General features: G+C 41.5%; 1 long non-coding RNA gene across 1 annotated transcript in view; it reads right to left on the bottom strand.

Moving 5' to 3' along the window:
• Positions 1–12,343, bottom strand: part of LOC128853572 (uncharacterized) — a 61,782-nt gene extending 49,439 nt beyond the window's left edge. Inside the window, exon 1 of the long non-coding RNA XR_008452169.1 lies at positions 12,236–12,343. This is a non-coding gene — a long non-coding RNA (uncharacterized LOC128853572). The remainder of the gene's footprint in view (positions 1–12,235) is intronic.
• Positions 12,344–19,681: the final 7,338 nt, after the last annotated feature.

The following is a 19,681-nucleotide window of genomic DNA, read 5'->3' as shown; positions in this document are numbered from 1 at the left end:
GAAGGATTGATTAAGAAGTGCCTTGAACTATGAAGGGTAAAAAAAACATTAATTGGACCTGTAGAGGGAAAACTGTATAATGATATGCTCTATCTACATGATTAAGAAGTTAAAATGGACTACTAAGGGAAGGTAGAATTGAAGGCAAAATAATAGGACTATTTCCAGCACATTTCAAACAAAAGGCTGGTTGTCAAACATTTCCAAGATCAAAAGATAAAAACCTCCCTCCTGGGGCATTTAAAAAAATTAAGAGAAACATTTCTGCTTGCAGGAAGGAGGGTAACAGACCCCAGAAAGAACATCATCTTCCCTCAAGAAAGTGCTACTGGCCCATATACTTCAACATAGAAAAACATAATTGGGAATTGACACATGCAGAATAACAGGGAGTCACCACAGATGCAATCCCATCTCAGATCCTGCAGAAAAGGAGGAAAATAGACTTTAACACCTAAATCATGTTCTACTGAGAGGCAAGTAAGAGGCAGAAAAACCTGGTTCCCCTTAGCATGGCACAGTCCTGCCCTGCCTGTTGAAGAAGCAAAGCCAGTACTATTCGGAATAACCTAGAATGATCAGGAATAAGCAACGTACACAGTCCACTGCAGGGAAATGCAGATGGTACCTTTACTCTGTGATGTCTACTGTGGAACAACAAAGCAAATCCTGGTGGGGAAAGGGTGGGGGTTACTCCAGGCAGTTTTCAAGGTGGAGACATAGTCACTGCTTCGATGCTGCCTCGACTTTCAGTGCAAAGTGATAAAGAGTTAAAATGGTATGAGATCAGCACAAAATCCCCCATCCCCATGTCTCAGCACTGGAGTGTTTCTCACAATCCAAATGTCATTACCTTCTCAATTAACGGGCCATCAGGGCTGTTCTGGGGAAGCAAAGACCTCCTGGTCGTTTTGAAGTGCTAATCGGTAATTTTTGTCGGAGACCATCTAGATTTAATTAATTGAGGAGTGGGGGTATAAATGTTACAGACAGTGGCTATGTTTTGAAAAAGCCCTTCTTCATCTCTGTGTGAGTCTAATCTTGTTTAGCTCTCCAGTATCAGCCATGCTGAAAAGATCTATCAAGTCAAGCAATATCCTTTGGTTTTGTTTTTTAAGTGAGAGAATATTGTCACAAACGGGAATCAGAAGCTGGACTTGGAAGCTCTCTAGCTCAAATATCCATCAACTTCAGTGGAGCTTCCACGTGTGAAGTACACATAAGATCAAGCACAACCGTCATTGTTACAATACCACTTAGAGAAGCACTTTATGCTTCAGAAATAAATTGATAGCTGTAAGAGGAACAAAAGAGTTTGCATGTTGTTCAGCAACTGAATGGAGGCTCAGCGTTGCGTTATACATCACTGAGGCTATACGCGTTGGCTGGTCAGACTGGAAGGGCTACTAAGACAATGCACTCCCTTATGCTCCTATTCTACCATAAGCACACAGTAAATACATTAAAGTCCGGGATTTCTTCTAAAAACAAGAAAACAAAACATGAATTCTGTGAGTCTTAAGAAAACCGAAGCAAAACACGCAACAGCCGGAAGAACTAAGCCTTTGGCAGGTCTGAGTTGTAAAACATGACAAAGGAGAACTTATGGTCAGCACTTGATAAATCTGCAAAGACCTTACCATAGTCTTGTAACTCTGGGAGTTACAGTCTCCAGCATGACATTTTGATAATCATTGCTTTTAAAACCGAATCAGGAAAAAAAGAAAGAAAGGATGAGATTTTATAGCTATTCGTATACAAGCGTGACCATGCTAGAATGCTGTAAAAAGCCACCTCCTCCTTCTCTTAGAAAATACTAGAGTTCCTCCTCTTAGAAAACACCACACATATAGAATACAAAACAGGATTATAGAAATCTTTCTTAACAGAAAAAAAAAAACAAAAAAAACCACAAACCACCAAAACAAGAACAATAAAATGGAATTCTGACATCTCTGAAGAGACATCAAGACGTACCAAGGTATTCTGAGACTACTCGTAGATTACTACTGGACTTGTCATAGTAACCGCAAAATTATCAGATTTAATAATAATCTCTGGCCAGATGGTGATTATTCACAGATATTTAGGTGGATTTTTACTTTAAACAAACTTTATGAGGCCAGGCAGAGTCCAAAGGGAGTTCTGAAAAAAAGACTGGAAAAAATATATATGCGAAACATCAAGCATCTAAATGAGGACTTCCATAAAACAAACTGCAATAAAGACTTTTAGCAACACATTAGATGAGTATTAGACGGGTAAATATTGTTGTTAGCTTATAGTGAGCCGATGGGCCTTAGGAGGCCTACGAGGAATCATAAACCCACTTAGTTCTGGTACGCACAAACAGCAGAAATGCATTTTGCAAGCAAATTTTGTTCATGCCGGTAGCAACACAACTAGCAGCCACACGGGCTAATCTGATGAGTGGTAATTTCATTTTATGCATCCAAAATAAGCTCTTGGATAATACAATTTTGTAAGAGATGCTTATGTGACAAATGCGTGTTTTGTACCGGTCTGCTATTAATTTTATAATGTTGTTTTTATTTTAACTCCACTCTCTGCAGCGTGAGGGCCTTTTGCAATCTTTCTTTCCTTCACTGCATAATTGATGCCATCTTGTGGTGGAAGAAACCTTAGTCTCCTGTTGGATCAGCCTCTTTTAACAGCCAAAATAAACCTTGACTAACTCAGTGTTACAAAACTCTATTCCAAACCTACGTCTCTGAAGGCTGGGAGTCCAGAGAAGTGGTGTATTTCTATTAACTCTAAACGGTTCCTCCAGCACTGTGAAATTAGCTGAAGTGTGAGGTTTTAGAAATCCAAACTGCATGCAGATTTCTTACTCATTCACAGCTGAGGTACTAAACCTGCATCCACAGTGCTTCCAGGGACAGCCCACACCGAGGCAGCCAATTCCAGCACCTCCATCTTTTATGTTAAATGACTCAATTTATTCTCTTTTGCCGAGCCTTTTTCTCCCCAACTCATTACTTTCAGACATCTCCGTTCCTGCCCTACTTTCGATTTCTTTCAGAGAAAGCCCATATATTGTTTGCACTTCTCTGCGCCTCTCCCTCTTTCCTCCTTTCCATCACCTGGAGATGTTTCACTCACTTTTTCTTCCAATTTTATTCCCACAGTTCCAACCCACCCATTTCATAGAAGTCTAGTCTTTCCTCCTCCCCTCCGAGGTGCAAGCGTACCTTACCTCCAGGCAAAATGAGGCGGTCACCCCAGACCTCTCACCCCATCCTCCCTGTCCCCTTCACCTGGGTGACTGATGCTGGGAAGTATAACTGTGTATTTGTCTGCCTTGGCAAGATCTCTGCCTTCCCTGAGGGTCTCGAGGAAATTTTCTTGTGTGTTTCAAGCTGCACAAATGCCAAGCTTTCCTGAACAACAGACACAGCTAACTAAACCTACCTGCTTTGAGAAAGATAAGGAGTGGGGGGGAATCTCTTCATATTTTCTTTTCCTCTAGCTTAATTAGCTGTTGCTTTATTAAGTATTGGATTTTGGTTTATATAAAAGGTAAACAATGTTATCACACAAATCTTAATCTCATAATTGCAGCCTCACTTGAATCACTTGATGATTAGCCTCTAGGCATAACGCTCACCTCGTTCGGTTATACCTTCATTATCATCAGATTCATTAATTTCATCCTCTGTGGGCTAAAACACTGCATCATTAAAGGCAACACTTAGCAATATTCAGAGTATTGGCAAGGCTTCTCATTCTCTGCTGAAGAGTTTGTAGAAGCAATATTATACCAAGTGGATCAAGAAGTTCATTTTTCCTTTAAACCCTTGATGCGTCAAAGTAACAGTTATATTAAAAAAATATTACTACTTAATGATATAAATGTGATTTCAGGACACGTTGAGCATAGCAAATGGCTTTTAGGTGGATCCTAAAGGGTGTGGCCGGCTGAGCATCCTCCTCCTGATAAACGCAGAGGAGCACAGCGGGAAAGGGCACTGGGCTCCTGGGGTAAGACTTTCCCTTGTTGAATGGTTACCTGTCAACGGCCGAGTTTGTTAATCCTCCTGCTCTCTGGGGCTTTGTAAGCATGCATGTCTCTTTTTGTTCCATAGTTGTTCTTGGCAATGTCTTACACCACTGGGTTGTACAAAATTCCTCGATATTCCAATTCCATTATTACTGTTTAAAATAAATCCCTTTGGAAAGAGGCTGAGGTATCAGTCAACAGTGGGGAAATTGAAAGATGGAAACCAGCCATCGAGGTTTAAAGCTCAAAACAGTCTCTAAGCAACACAGGTGAGGAATCCAGACACAGCAAAATCCTATCAAGACTGGTATAGTCCTTCCAAGCCTCCCAGGGTAAGCTCATTAAATTATGTTTTGTTATAGCTATGATAGAGTAAAATGGGGAGTCACACCATTTACTTTTAAAAATACTGAATAGTACCCGTTCTGAACAAGGGTAAACCCCTACCAGATGCTAAATGTGCCCTTCAGGAACTAGAAGGAGTAGATAGGTAAAAATCGATAGTCTAAACATACTTCTGTATCAGCTCATACAAACTTTCATGCAGTACCATCAAAACAAAAAGGTACTGAATGAACATATGATACTATCAAACCAGTTCAGAGCATTAAAGAACATTTCTATACTCTCTGACCATTTAGAAGAAGAAGTATACAGGTTTTTAAACAGCTGACACGTGCCAGCTAGCAGCACAGTGACCAGAACAGCTAAGGAATCAAGCACAGGCATTAAATTTTATGCTATAAACACAGTATTTTATCTTCTCAGCAAATTAACATCTTTGGTAACAAGTCAAGAGTGATGCAATACCACTTGGAGGTGAGAAACGATACAGCTGCCCTGCCAGCAAGTAAACCAGGGCAACATTTCCCTGACATACTGAGTATATTTAGTAAAATGAAGGAATTAAGTAAATACACATGCAAATATATGAAGGCCAATTTAACAGAGGGCTTCAAACTCAAGTGCTAACATTTGTACAGCTTAGGCTCCACGCACCTCTTGTGTAATTTTAAGCTACAGACAGCTTCTTTCAACAGGACAAATATAACTTGCACTACAAAAGCAGGTGGAAGTATTTCTCCAGCCTATCCTCCAGGGCTGGAGCCCAGGTAAAGGATGGAAAATGGAACCAAAAGTGTATTTAATGAAAGGGACACTTTTAGGTGTTATTTTAAGTTTATAATACCTGTTTTAGAGAGAAAAGGTTTTTCAAATTGTATTTATTTCTGCAGAAGACAGACCCCCCCCAAACACAGCAAGGATTCAGCAGTTCCAAAATGCCTCAGCAGTAGGGCTGTGGCATTTTTCCTCTCTATCCCACTGGAAATTTAACCTCAGACATTTGCAAGTGTACAAACCAGTCCTTTCTCGGCATCTTTGGGAAGTTTCCCACAGGTGGTTGGGGCTGATACAGTGAGTTAGGGAGGAGGGAGCTGTGCTGATGTGCCTCAAAGTCCTCAGCTCCACAGCGAGGCTCTCCTCCAGGCACCATCCTACACCAGACATGGATCCTCCAGGGAATTTGTCTTTTCTTTTGAAAAATAAATACATAAAGCTTAATTTCTCACTTATTTACAAATCTGCAGTCGATTGGAGAGCTTGGGAAGCCTCCTGCTATCCTTAAGCTGCTTTTATCTGGGCTTCGGACCAGCTCTTAATGACACTTGTGAGTGACTGATGGCAGACTGGCACTGCTACAGCAGCGATGAGAACACAAATTTGGCTACAGACTTCATGTGTGCAGAATCATGCCCAACAAATTAAATTAAATTAAGTTATATGGAAGGCGGTGACCACTTAGGGACTATTAAAATGCCAGTTAATTAAAGCTGGATCCACCAAAGGTTATGAGACAATTTGTCTTCTGTTAATCTGTCAAAATCCGAAACCGAAATGCCCTGGACAGTTTACGGATATTTTAAGGTGATCAGACAACAGAACAAGTTATTGGGTTTTTTTTCCACACTAATTTGTCCTTGTAAAGCTGCTTGCCTTCCACAAAAAAGGCTTCAAAAGTTAGCGATTTCCTCAAGAAGACACAGCGAGACCAGGTTCCACTAATAATGCCATCCCTAAATCACTGGATTTGGGGAATCAGTCTTAGCTTCGTTAAGATTAACAATGTCAAGAAAAAAATACTTAATTGAAAGGTCTCTCTTAGTTCTAAAACTATGTAATGGTCAAACTCCTCAGGTATCTGATCTTGATTTTACCTGTTGCTTTAACATTTACCTGGGATCAAATCCAGACACTCTCTCATTAAAAGCAACAGTCCAACTGAAGAAGAAAGCGTTGTCTCGGGAGAGCAAAATCAGAGGAATCTGCCCCCGTTTGTTTAAATGGCGGTTACAAAATGGGTTAACTGCAAAAAGATATGGATTGCAGAACCAAAGACCTTCTCTTTAACAGCCACATTAAGAATTAGTGGTGTATGTATGTCTCATCTCACATCTTTTTTCAAAAAAACTAATTAAAAACATGGCATGGTGTCAAGCTTTTTGTGTAAGTCTGACTCTCATCTCCATAAACTAATAGAAGCTTTTCTGGTTCATCAACAAGGCAGTGACAGCACAGGCAATCAGTCCCTTTTGAGGCAATGCCTGCTTCTGTGTTATGATAGAAAAGCGAGGTGCTAATAACCTCTTGGGCCTTATTTCTCGATTGTAAAAATAAAAAAGGCAAGCCATCAAGGCAAGAGGCAGATTGAAACAAATAAGGGGCTCTAAATTCATCCAAGAGTAATTATTTGCCCTGCAACCACCTGTACATGTTCAGCAAAGTCATGTTCTTTGACCTCCAGGAATTTCTAACGTTACTTAGAGACTGGAGCAGTGTTTCAGTAATGTCATCAAGACTTAAATTTTAAATTATGTTTCTACTAGATTTGAATCCCAGAACTTGGCAGCTGGAGAGCATCCGTCTCACTCTTCCTTTACTGGGATCTCCAAATTGCTCCCTTTTTCCCACCGGCAGCTTCCTTCACTTTATATTTCGAACCAAGCGCTTGAAGCACTGCGTGTCCGACTGCTAACGAGACTTTGGGGCAGTGCTGATAAGGCAAACTTCAGTCTCTACTGGAATAAAAGTGAACTTCAAGAAGGTCTCATAGCAGTACGGTAGCCAAAACCTTTCACCCAGACAACCAAGAAACCTCTGTGAATGAAGACCAGATCTACTGAACACTGAACCAATACTAAACGCTGCCCAATGTAGTTGGGCAGCAATCGGCCGCAGGAAGAGTTTGGAAAGTCATTGAAACCCAGCAGGTAGTCACCACGCTCTGATGGAAATACCAGTTTCACCAGTTACTGTTCTTTGTCGTCCCTTTTCTCAGCTTTCCAGTCAGTTTTGGCAAAGAAAAGTCAAGAAGCAAAAGGCCAATTTTCTCCCAGGCATCCTTGGGGCGCCCCAGCTGGAAACACAGCCTCAACCTCCTGTTTTTTCAATCAGAGAGGGATGACTTCTGCTTTGGATTTTGGATTTTATGTGAAGCACAAGGACTATCACAGGACTGCCCAGGAGCCAATCGGCATTTGGAGAGGGGACCAAAAGCAGCAGAAGCATTTCTCCTGGTACACGTCTGAGAGCTTGTATGAATTTTACTCCTAAGCTTATTGATGGAGTCATATGATGTGATGTTAATTACTCCACAACTGTAAGTCAGAAAAAAACCTTCAGTGTGTGATCTGGGTATGAGCATCCACCAACGCCAGTGTTTGGATCTTGGAGCCGTGTCTGACCCTCAGTGAGGCAGGAACATCGCAAAGGGAAGTTTCAGATATATATTTTCAAGCCAATTCAAACCAAACTCTGCTAAGGGACTTCAGCGAGATACTAAGCTAGGCAAGCTCTCCTAAAAAATAAGCAAGGCAAAAACATTTAGCCCTGCTTCAGAACTGCAGAGCTAACGCACATGGAATGACATCAATGACACCTCACGTTGCGCAGCCATGGGGCCCCACTTCACACGCTGCTCTTCGAAGAGCTTCGGATGCTAATGGCTAAAGAGTGCCATGGATGTTGCGCTTAGATCCTCTCCTTCTATAGAAACGTAACAGCTTTGATTTTAACAGCATTTTCAACACACACAGAGGAATCAAGTCTTGTATTACAATCTTTGAAACTTTGGGGACAACTGCTAGCAGAGAATCAAACTGGGAAGTGTGGTAACCGACACTCCTAAACGCTTAGCTTCTCAATTAGTCTGATTAAGGCTACAAGCCCTCAGTGCACAGATTTCACCCCTAAGACTGGTTTAAAAGCTCCCCATTCCTCCTCCCCGCAGCTGTGGCTCAGCCCATCACCCCTTCAGGCACCTCACTCTAGAAAAGACATCAATTCTGCAGGTAAAAAAATACCCCTTAAAATCCTCCTCCTTCCTGTCCACCAGTTATTTTTAATGTATGTCACCAAATGAGGGGCTCAGATACGATGAAGCACGCAAAGAGACTAGAAAAGATTTGTATTCCAGCACTTTTGATCCCAATCTATATGCAAAATACAGCACCGGTGTCTGTATTATGAAGTTCCACTGCTTGAGAATAAAATAGTATTTTTATATTTATTTTTTTTCAAATACTATTTTCAGGAAGACTCCTGCATTGCAAATTGCTTTTGGTAGCCAGGCTGGCGTTCATTTATTTGGCTGTGCTGACCCCCAGAGTCCAGCACCCTGTACAGCACATCCTAATGCCCAAACCCATCAGGTCATTACATTTGCTTTCCAGCCGCTGTCACTAATTCAAAGAGGTTTTGCTGAAGTGGTTGCTCCAGCAGGCTGGGGATGATCGCACCTTGCCAGCGTGAGAGAACACAGACAAATTGTTGCGTGGAAGAGAAGCTGCAGAATTAACTATATAAGAAAAAAAAAATGTAGGCATTATAGCAAAAGCACGTACAGAAACTCATGGGGAAGCTCTCTGATTATATCAAATATCTGCAGCCACACACCCGGCGATACCCAAGTCATCACTAAGCAAACACCAGCTCTGACAGAAGGGAACCTTTATTTCTGAGTCTTGAGTTCGCAGAAGCTGAAACTGTTTTCTATTCTACGTTGTACATTTTTAGGACTTTCTATTTCCACTTTTCTGAAATGTTTGCCATCCAAATAACCATCAAACATGCCAATTAATCATTATTACAGAGAAAAGGGATAATTTTTGTTAGTAATTCTTAGCTGCACAAGAAAAATTCTTTTTTAGAATATAGTTGCAATTTTAAAACCACTGTGATGGAGACTAAACCTACTCCAGCACAGGATAACACCAGAAGCTACATGAATCCTTTTTTCTTAACTGAGAAAAACCAGTTTCTTGATTTCAGAACCCAAGACTATAAAGCATGTGCATTTGCCATATAGTGAATTTATTAGGCCATGAGAATGGCAAAATAAACTTAGATTTGCAAGAGAGCAGTTGGCAGATGGAGTGACCGGCACTGGAGAATGAATCTGGTAAAACAGATAGATTGGGTGATGGCTTGACACTCGTATCGGCTAAGTGACCCCTTGGGTGGGGCAGAGGCCTCTTCATATTTTTCAAGAAAGAAATGCTGATTTGGGGTCCACTTTGTAAAGTACCAAACAAAACACAAAAAAAAACTATGGCTCCAAACAGAGAGTTTGTGAATCAATTATTCCCCTAAATGAGAAGAATTCTGTCAAACTAACACATACGTGGGTTTTGCTTTGGATTTTTTGTTTGAATTCTCTTCCCCACCCCCTCCTTGGTTGTCATAGGACAACCCTGAAACTTGGGAAAAGCAATTAAAATCAAGATCTTGCTGATAAGAATCCCCATTTTCCTTCTACCAGCATTCATTTTTAGGCTACTTATATTTGGAGGACTTTGACATCCCTTACGAGTTGGACCCTGTGCCTCTGTGGTATCACATACTCCTTAGAACCTTGACACTATCAGAGACAGAGATGGGCAAAAACACACGCTTTACTCCCCTGCAAAGTAAAGGAGTGATTATCACAACAATTAATTAATGTGTGTAATTATCACAACAATTAACATTACTGCCTCTCTGCCTTTTCTGATACGTGTTCTATTGGTGCTCGATCCGCTTTATAATTGAAGATACTCCACTTCACGCACAAGTTAATGCAGCATGAGATCTTCTACCCATATTTACGTAAACTTCACTGTGGATTTAAGGTGCAATCATAATAAATCAGCAGTGAACTGCAGATGGGATTCCAGAGTGCAGTTCATGTGAGCGGGCAATTATGTCTCAGTCTTTGGGAATGGATTAAAAACCAATATTTCATGAAGTATGTTATTTACTGAAAATCAAATGAGCCATTACTTAGTAATGTTCACATTCTGGGGAGCATGGAGGGGAGAAAGAGAAGAAAATGGGTAAAAACAGTGTTCAAATCGGTCAAGTTGCTTGATGCAAAATAAAATTACATAGGAAGAGCTGGGCTCCATGAAAAGCACTGCCTGAGCTTTAGTCCTTCACCAAACCTTAATGCTGAGCCATTACTCTATTTAGACAATGATTCCATGAACTTTTTACTCAAAATTTACAAAGAACTAAACATTAAAACCAAGAACATGAAAAAATAAACTACCAGGTTCCCGGACTGATTCCTATCCGGTGTTCCCCACATAAACAGATACACACCTTGCAAACTATTTGCTGTATGTTCCCTGTATATCACCCTGGGAGAGCACATCATCACAGCAAAGGGATCTTCACCACAAGACACATTTTCTGCAAACACTTATTCATGACACAGGTTTGGTTCACAGCATTTCTACTGAAAACTATGGATACACGCAGATAAATATCCACAGAAAAAAATCCATCAGACCAAAGACTTTAAAGTACTGTTGAGTCTATATATAGGGTTTGGGGAGAATATTTTGTCATTTCTTAGGATTAGAATCCTGCCTTGTGCCTTCTCCTTTGATCTAGAAACTCACTGAAGTGTTTTTCTCTTGCACACAGCACTAGAAAGACCATACAGCTTCCCTTACCTAAATCCAGGTCTCCCCACGGATGAGAGTTTACGGCTTGTTTTCTGTGCAAGTTTAATATTTCTACATTCTGTTTTAACTGTTAAAAGCTCAAAGCCACCTTTAGCCCAGGAAAAAAAATATACTGAAGTTCGGCTTTAAGAAAGAGACTTTTTTAACAACCCAGATGAGAATTACCTTCCCTCTCCCCTCTACAGGGGAAAGGAAGGGGAAAGGAAGGGGAAAGGAAGGGGAAAGGAAGGGGAAAGGAAGGGGAAAGGAAGGGGAAAGGAAGGGGAAAGGAAGGGGAAAGGAAGGGGAAAGGAAGGGGAAAGGAAGGGGAAAGGAAGGGGAAAGGAAGGGGAAAGGAAGGGGAAAGGAAGGGGAAAGGAAGGGGAAAGGAAGGGGAAAGGAAGGGGAAAGGAAGGGGAAAGGAAGGGGAAAGGAAGGGGAAAGGAAGGGGAAAGGAAGGGGAAAGGAAGGGGAAAGGAAGGGGAAAGGAAGGGGAAAGGAAGGGGAAAGGAAGGAAAGCCAAATAATAATAAATAGCACCCTGGAAATGAGCCGGAAGAGTGGTAGCATTTGATATACCATTCAGGACCACATACTACTCAGAAGCCCTGTATGAGTAAACAGGCTGCTATACATCACTCATGCTGAGACAGCCCAGTGAGAGCCACTACAAAGACTCCCACCTGCAAATGAGCTGAAACCCCTCTGCTGCAGCCAATGCCTGAGTGCATCCCACTGCCAGCAATTCTACAGCATCGAGCCGTGCATTCCCTGCATTCCTTCATTCAGCACTAGAGGCTGCAATATTTTGCCACAAACAAATGTGTTAAACATTGAAAGCTGTTAAATGTATAATAGCTATTCAGGAAAATAGCCAGCTCCAAGGAGAGGTTAGCCAAGAGAAAGTCCGTGATGTTGTATCCTCCCTGTAGATAAACATCCTCTACACTTAAGGGAGAGATCCCAGCACTTTTTCTTCTTCCAGCACAAGTTACTGGGGATGTAGAGAGAGGGTACAACAGAAAAAACATCAGATCTCCCTATGATCTTGCACAAATATCACCACCAAGAGCAAAATTCCCAATACTGGGCTCATTTGCAGCAGAAAGGGGTTCCGTCCATCTCTCTCCAGCAACAAGCTCCGCAGGCACCGCACATAACCCAGAGCTAAGAGCTTCCACCCCTTTTGCATATATCACTCCCGCAGCTTCATCATCACTTAACGTACCTTCTCCTTTGGCTCCAATGGGTACGACCTCCTCTTCAAGGTTGATGCTGCTTTCCGTGACTTCTACTGCGGTACCTTCAACAGAAACCACTCTTCTGTCTTCAGCGGGTGGGACCAGTTTGTTGGGACTGACAGGAAGTACGGGGCACTTCTTGCAAATAAAAAAAAAGTGGAAAGAAATCCAGAAGAGTGATTACTCTTCCCCCAGGCAGAGAGAGACCAAGGCTCTGTGCAACTGAGGCAGGCAACACCTGCAGCCTGCACCAACTGATCACAATTAAGGTTTAAGTCATCAGGCAGGTGTTCCTGTTTTAAGTAATTTGCTTCCACCTGGTTCCCTCTTAGGGTTGGGGTTTTTTTTTAAGGTAGCTCCCTAACTAAATCAAATGCAGCCACTGCTTGTTCCCAAACTCCACCAGGATCAATTTTATCTACCGTCATTTTAACAGTTAAAATCAATGCTCCAAGGCTTCACGTACACTGAATGACTCGCTTCGTGGTGCAGATGTGATCTTTTCCTCATTGGTGTCAATGTGTATATTAATAAGCATTGGGTACAGTTAAGAATATATAAAAAGAAGAGTTTACTTGTTAGAGAAATCAAACTATTCCCAACATCTGATTTGCTTTTGAAAACAAAGTATGTTCTACATTCAAGATACAACTATTAAGAACAGGACGTGTAACGAGTAATTGGGCTGAATGGTGAGATATACCTTTTTTTAAAAAAACAGAGTCCACGAGTCCATTTATACTCTGTGATCCTGTAAGACAAAGGCCTTTTAAACCTCCTTTTGCTTCTGCTCCATCCATTGGGTCAAGCCTGGACCGTGGTGCACCATGGCAGATACAGGCTAAGACACAGCCTGCAGCCCTTCTTCTTTGCAAAGTCTGAGCTAAAGGGGGATTTTAAGAACCAGGGAAGACAAAAGAAATGAGTCACGGAGCACTGATGTTGTAGGACAATAAGTGCTAGATGCTTGGGCAGGATATAGTCAGACTGGAGGATGAAGGGAGAAGAAGCGCTGGGAGTCACAGCCAGCAAGTGGATTCCTAACATCAGGTTGGATGGTAGAGATAGGTCCTAAAATCTTTGAAACTTTAGCATAAGAGCCCCCAGGCATTTAAACCCCCAAATCTCGTCTGAACTTGGAAAGTCAATTTAGACAAAAATCTACCGCTCCTGGAATGATTTTATCATGTTCACCTTTCTTTAATTTCGCAAATTAAGGGTCCCAGGCTGTTTTCCATTGGTCCACAAATCAGTCACAACTTATTAACAGCGTTTTTTCCACTGCAGGTCTGTGCAGCTGCCTCAGGGATTTCCAGGCACTGAGTCAAAGCTCCAAAGCTCTGGCACCGTGAGTGCCCTGGGATGCAAGAACAACACATTAAAGCATGTGTAACTACATATTTCGTATATATTGTTGTATTTAAAACTAAACCAATAATGTGCAAATTGATGGTTCCTTCAACTTTCCTTACACAGGTAACAAATATCAATGCAATTCTGAATCAAATTAGAGCTCTCTGGAAGATTGTAGCTTTATAAATACCATAGTTTCTATCAGAGAAACTTCAATGGTGAAAAAAATACCCAAAACCCAGAGGTGTGGCAAGGAGGAGGAGGGGCTGCAGGCAGTGTTTCCCAATTATTAGAAGCTGACCTCTAATTTGGCTCAGGTGCCCACAGCTCCAGCGGGAAGGGTGCTCGCTGAGCTCCCCCAAAGCTCAAACAAGGTGACTTTGGAAGCCTGGGAGCCCTGAAAAGCTGCAACGTCTGTGCCGTTTGCATCGCAGCTGTGTGGCATTTTACTATACATACACAAGGCAAAATGTTCCAGGGAGGCAGAATGGGGTACCAGGAAGAGATTTGGTTGTGAGCAAAGCATAAAGTACACCAAAACTTTCTGTCTGTGTGTGTCTCAGATCAATGGGACTTTGCTGGCTCCTGTGGCAGAAAAACAGAGTGATTTCTTTAAGATTAAGGAATTAAGGAAATTAAGGAAATTAAGATTAAGGAAAGCTGAGCTGTGGGGAACAAAACTAGGGCAGAAAGAGATGCGCGTTCCCACAAAAAAAAAAAATAAGGGAAGAAGCAGCCAGCATATAAACTGGGCTGTAATGCAATGAAAATTGTCTTATAAACACCTGCAGTGTTTCTGATGTTGTCTGCACAGATCTGGCTGCTGGGGCTCAACGGAAGAAATGGCTTATGTTTAAAAACCCTTAATAAATATCAAATAAAGCCTTAGGGTTCATTTTTGTCGCGACACAACTCTGATTTCAAGCATGTGATTTAAATTACACTTCAGCATTCGTCCAGGAGGACAAACTCACCATTGGCTGAGATAACACTGTAAAAAGAGTATAATGCAAAGAAGTATGATAAGGATGCTAAAAAATAATATTTAAATCTCTTATGCTTTCAAGAAGAACAGAACCTTTGGGACAGACATTGTACATCCTTTAAAGACCCCCTTCAGATGCTTTACTGATTGAAAAATGAGACTCTAAGATTTAAAGACCCGTAATTTACTGAGCAATATGCTTAGCAGAGGTTATGGAGATTTGCAGTGAAAGAAAGAGAAGGAGAACATTCATGATAATATAGTTTGTAAACCAGGGCCAAATCAAATGCATTGAGAGTCAGCAGCTGTGCCAATTAAATCTCATTCACTTTGCTGAACAAGAACGTTAACATTAATCACTTTGGCAAATTTCTTAAAATATTTCATGTCACTAAGCAGTTTAGTGATTTTGTGCTTGTTTACAGTGCAGAATAACATTATATGAAGCAATATTATCAGTCACTGAGTAACTGCAGGATGCTTTAAGAGTCCCTGTGTGGTTCATGGCAATGTTTCTGCCATGGCCTCGTGCCTCCTACAGGGGACTCGATTACAGAAGCATCCAAGAGTTTATTTTCTTTAATTGCCATTATTTTTTGCCATCACACAGCACTATCAGCACATGCAAAGAACAAAGCACCAGCCAGGGCAGACGCAATTTTGCCTTCTGAAGGCATCACCTCCATGCCCCATCTCCAGACCACATCATCATGGCTCGGAAAAAGGAGATCCTCTGCAAACTTCCACTACAATTCAGGGCACAGGGATGCAGGGAATTCCTCTCTGGCTGTATTTATTCACTTGGATCTACAATGACATCAGTACATCTTTTATCAGATAGTTGCATTTTCCGTAGCTGAGGTTGTTTCCTGCCCTACCTTTGATTCGGTTTCCAGACGACTCCCATAAAATCATACAGTATCGCTGTTGGCGAAGAGACATATCTCATCCAGGGTTATTTTAAAATGCATGTTAGCCGGCCACAAAACGGCAGCTGTTTCCCTGAGCTTGCCAACAGCAACCCAGGCTGGGGCAGGGAGGTGCAGGGGAGTCTCCAGGAGACCAACAGGAGCATCACCTGTGAGGAGACGTTCAGGGCAGCATCTCCTCCACCTCTCAGCATCCACATGCGTGAGTACTGCTGCCCCACACGAAAAGACACAAAGTAAACCCAGAGTTTGTATTTGCTGTAATAAAACGGGCGGGGGGGGAGGGGGGCACAGTAAAGTGGATTGATAAGATTGTTCTTCACTGTCACAAATTGACAAAATCAAAAGAGACTCAGAAGAGTTTCATTAGTCCAGTTTTTATTCAAATCAAAAGAGGGGAAACTACAACATGATTTTCTTTTATAATATAAATATGTCAGTGAAGAATGTGTCTCCAGTCGTTCGTCACAGTGGACAAGAGAGCTGTGAAGAGAATTACTTTGCAAAGTCCTTGGTCTTTCATATTCATGCAAAAAGTCTTGAATTAAAACAATGAGCCTAAACAGTCAACCAACTCATTATGGTGTGCTGTCAGCTATTGACCCAACGAAGTCTGTTTCACAAAAACAAAGAATTTCACACCCAGGTAAATTATTTCACAATCATCCATTAACCTTAAGGGTTTTTTATACATAAAATATACAAACTTAAGCTCTCAATATTTATTTATTGTCACTGTAGAGGAAAATAATTTATAAACCCATAAACAAAGATAAGGGCAGAGGAAAAATATTCATTAGCTCATGTCCAGACTATAACGTCTAACACACTCCCGAACACTGTAGCTTTGAGGAACAAATTATGCTCATATAAATGTGATTTGTGGGCATGACGTTAAACCAAGGAGGCAACTGCTTTGATACTACATTTTACTAGTAACAAATCCCAAAGGTTAAAAACGAGCTGCATTTCTCCATTGAACCATCATGTTAGCTTGATGAATAGGCTGGATAGTAAGGATTTTGGTCTCCAAACACCACAAATGAGAGAACGGTTTTAAGCTTTTATGGTGGTGTCATGCTAATGCTGCCAAGATTTATGGTAATTACAGTGCTGTACACATCTGTAAAAAAAAAAGTATTTGGATAAACTGAACGAACTGAAAATTGGTTTTAATCACCACCAATTTATTTATTAGGCACTAATGAAAAAGTTGGACTTGTTTCAAATTTGTTTAAACAACAGATTGTTTGAGGCAAATCTATCCTGCTTTACGTACGCTCTCTTGTTTTGCAAATCCAGCAGCATGAGCACCTGCAGGCGATGCTGTTGGGTTTTGGCATGTGCATCCCCAGGGATGACTTCTCCACAAAAGCGAAGTCACCTGTGGAAAATCCACAGCAAACAGTGACCCCCAAAAGCGCCACCAACAGAAGAGAGCTGAGGAAAGCCTTCGTATTCACAAAAGACCACTGCGAGGAAGTAGCCTGAGTTCAGTTTGTAAAGCTTTTAGTAAACCTCCTGCAATAATTTCACTGGGTTTGGCAACCTGGTGGGTTTGCACACGCTGTTGTGCGCATGGCATCCTCCACCTTCGAGCAGCGCTGCACTCACACAAGAGATGAGAAATGAAATGGCTGAGAGACAGCTTGTCCGCCAAGCTGACCTGGCAGCAAACACATGGCACAAGAAAATTACATCATAGTATTTAAATTGTTGTAAAATAACTAATAATTTAAGAGTGTTCTGGTGACTGAGGTAATGGATTTTAATTCATCTCATAATATGGAGCCCAATGCTGCCATCCTAGTATGTTAGAATCAACATAAGAGCTATCCCAGATCTTAGTTATAAGATTTAACTTCTTGCACAGAAAACATACAGTTTTACACCTATATCATGGCCAGCAAAAACTGCACTGGAGTGTAAGAATTAGATCCAGAATTTAACAGAAGTGTCATTGACCACCATAGAAAGCAATCCAAGAAATTATTTAAAATTGTCTTATAAAAATATTTACAGTAAAATTTGTTAGCGCTAACGCAATGTTTTCAGTCCTAGAATAAGGCAGTCTTTAAAGGATCTGGCTCAGGTGCTCAGAGTTAACCATACAAACATGAAACCACACACCAAAGACAGACAAATTCAAAAAGCATGTCAAGGGAGGGATACAGCTGGTTCATCACGTGTTATCATTGTTCATATTGCATAGCTGGAAAACGAGGTCACTTAACTTGCATAACACTGCAACATTTGAGAAGCAAAGAAAGAAACGTGTCATTTGCCATCGAGAAGAACTGGCTGCAGCCAGGGATACCATCACTCCCCCCTGGCAAGGGCTGCGAATCCTAGCCCTGTCCCGCGAGGGTCTGGGCCAGCAGTGGGCAAAAATGCCATTTTACCATAGCAGAAAAACACCAAAATCCATTTTCCTTATAATCCAGAAAGGTTTATAAAGAGGTGTATAGCAGGGGAAAAATTATCGAGCTTTCAGCCATATCCACCTCTCATAACATCTGGCAAACACAGCAAATTTCAAACTTGCATCTCTAGCCCACATAAACTCAGTCTCTGGGTAGTATTTGCCCTTGCTCCAGCGACGCTACAAGTACGAGGTTAGCTGGTAACCGTCCCAACTATTGAGCTGCAGTTGGGACATACAGTAGCTGTTCAGCTTTACGTTCCCTACGTCTACATCAGAACCAATGAAGGCCATGCCTGCCCCAATGCTCGTCCACCCTTGTCCAGTCATCTCAGGCTATCAAGAGATGCTGACTGTGACCAAAAGCACTGCCTGTCCCATTTCACCCTCTATTCCACAGGCTGCATGAAAGGGAAACACCTTTTGGTGTTTGCTTTTAGGGCAGTGAATCGAGAGTCAGTCCAAGCCAAGGCATCATCTCGCTTATGTCATTGTAAAGAAGCATCTCAGGACTGATCCAAAGGCAGCTGCAGTCAGGGTTACATTCCTACCAGCCTCAATAGCTTTTACAGGAAGCAATATCTCATAAAAAAGCAGCACATTGTACTACTATTTTGGCACATTTCACTGCAGATTGTAGAACTCAAAGCAAAAGGTTTAAAGGGTATTATAGAAAAGGCTAATCTATTATTACTATTGTTATTACTATTTTCAAGACCTCCGAGTTCACATACAATGGAGGAGAGACATCAAGAATAACACTGCCATTTCTTTGGACAGTTTGCTTTTGTTTGTAAAAACCAAGAACATCCAAAGCAGAGTGGGTGCTATCTCCATGTTCCCCATGGAGGTCAGTCAGCACCCCCTTCCTGGGAGGTGACACAGCAAAGGGAGGTGCTGTTTCCCCCAGAGTGAACAGGCATCCCTGTTACAAGGAGCACGTTAATTCCAACATGAAAAATCTACTGATTTACAGAAGTAACCCACTCCTCTACAAAAGCTGCACGAGGTGATGTAGCCTTAGATCCCTCTGAAATAAGTTTTAACCACTTTTCTACTATAGAAGGTCACATGGATTCTTTTTGATAGCAGAGCTACAGAGAAAGAAACCAGCAGGATGAGTGGTCGGTGCTGGAGCTTGGCAGTAGGATGGGCAGAGAGGGTCCTGCAGGCCAGTTGCTCACTACAAAAAGCCTCAGCTGATCTACTGGGAGGAAACAAAAAACCAACAACCAAAATAAAAAAAAAAAAATTAAAAAAAAAAAGGAGAGAGAATATTTTTCTTCACTGGTTCACTTCAGCTGGGAAGTCTTCTGGGAGACCACCCCCATACGCAGACACGTGCCAGAGCTCACAAGGAGACACAAAAACATATTTTAAAGTCAAACACCTTCTTAAAGAGAAAGCTTCACAAAGTTGGGATGTAAGCAAGACAGCTACATTACAGCTGGATCTAGATTTGTCTGCTTTGAATAATCTTATTAATTCACCCTACTAATAAAGGAACATCTTCAGTACGGGCAAGACTGAAATAGTAATGAGAATGACAGTGCTTAGTTCATCTCCATATGCTGGAATCATTAAAACACTGCAGGTATTTTGCTTTACTCATTAATCACTGCTTGGCGACAGAGAGTTCTCACTGTATGTAATTTCTCTACATTAATGGCACCATAAGGTATTTCTTTTAACATCTAAATGCTCTATTTATGAAATGGCACTGAGATGCTGGACAGAGCTAGAG

The sequence above is a fragment of the Cuculus canorus genome, chromosome 14, assembly GCF_017976375.1.
Source record: "Cuculus canorus isolate bCucCan1 chromosome 14, bCucCan1.pri, whole genome shotgun sequence".
In the NCBI taxonomy this organism is placed as follows: domain Eukaryota; kingdom Metazoa; phylum Chordata; class Aves; order Cuculiformes; family Cuculidae; genus Cuculus; species Cuculus canorus.
Note: the sequence above shows the minus strand (reverse complement) of the source record. Positions and strands in the feature narration are given on the sequence as shown.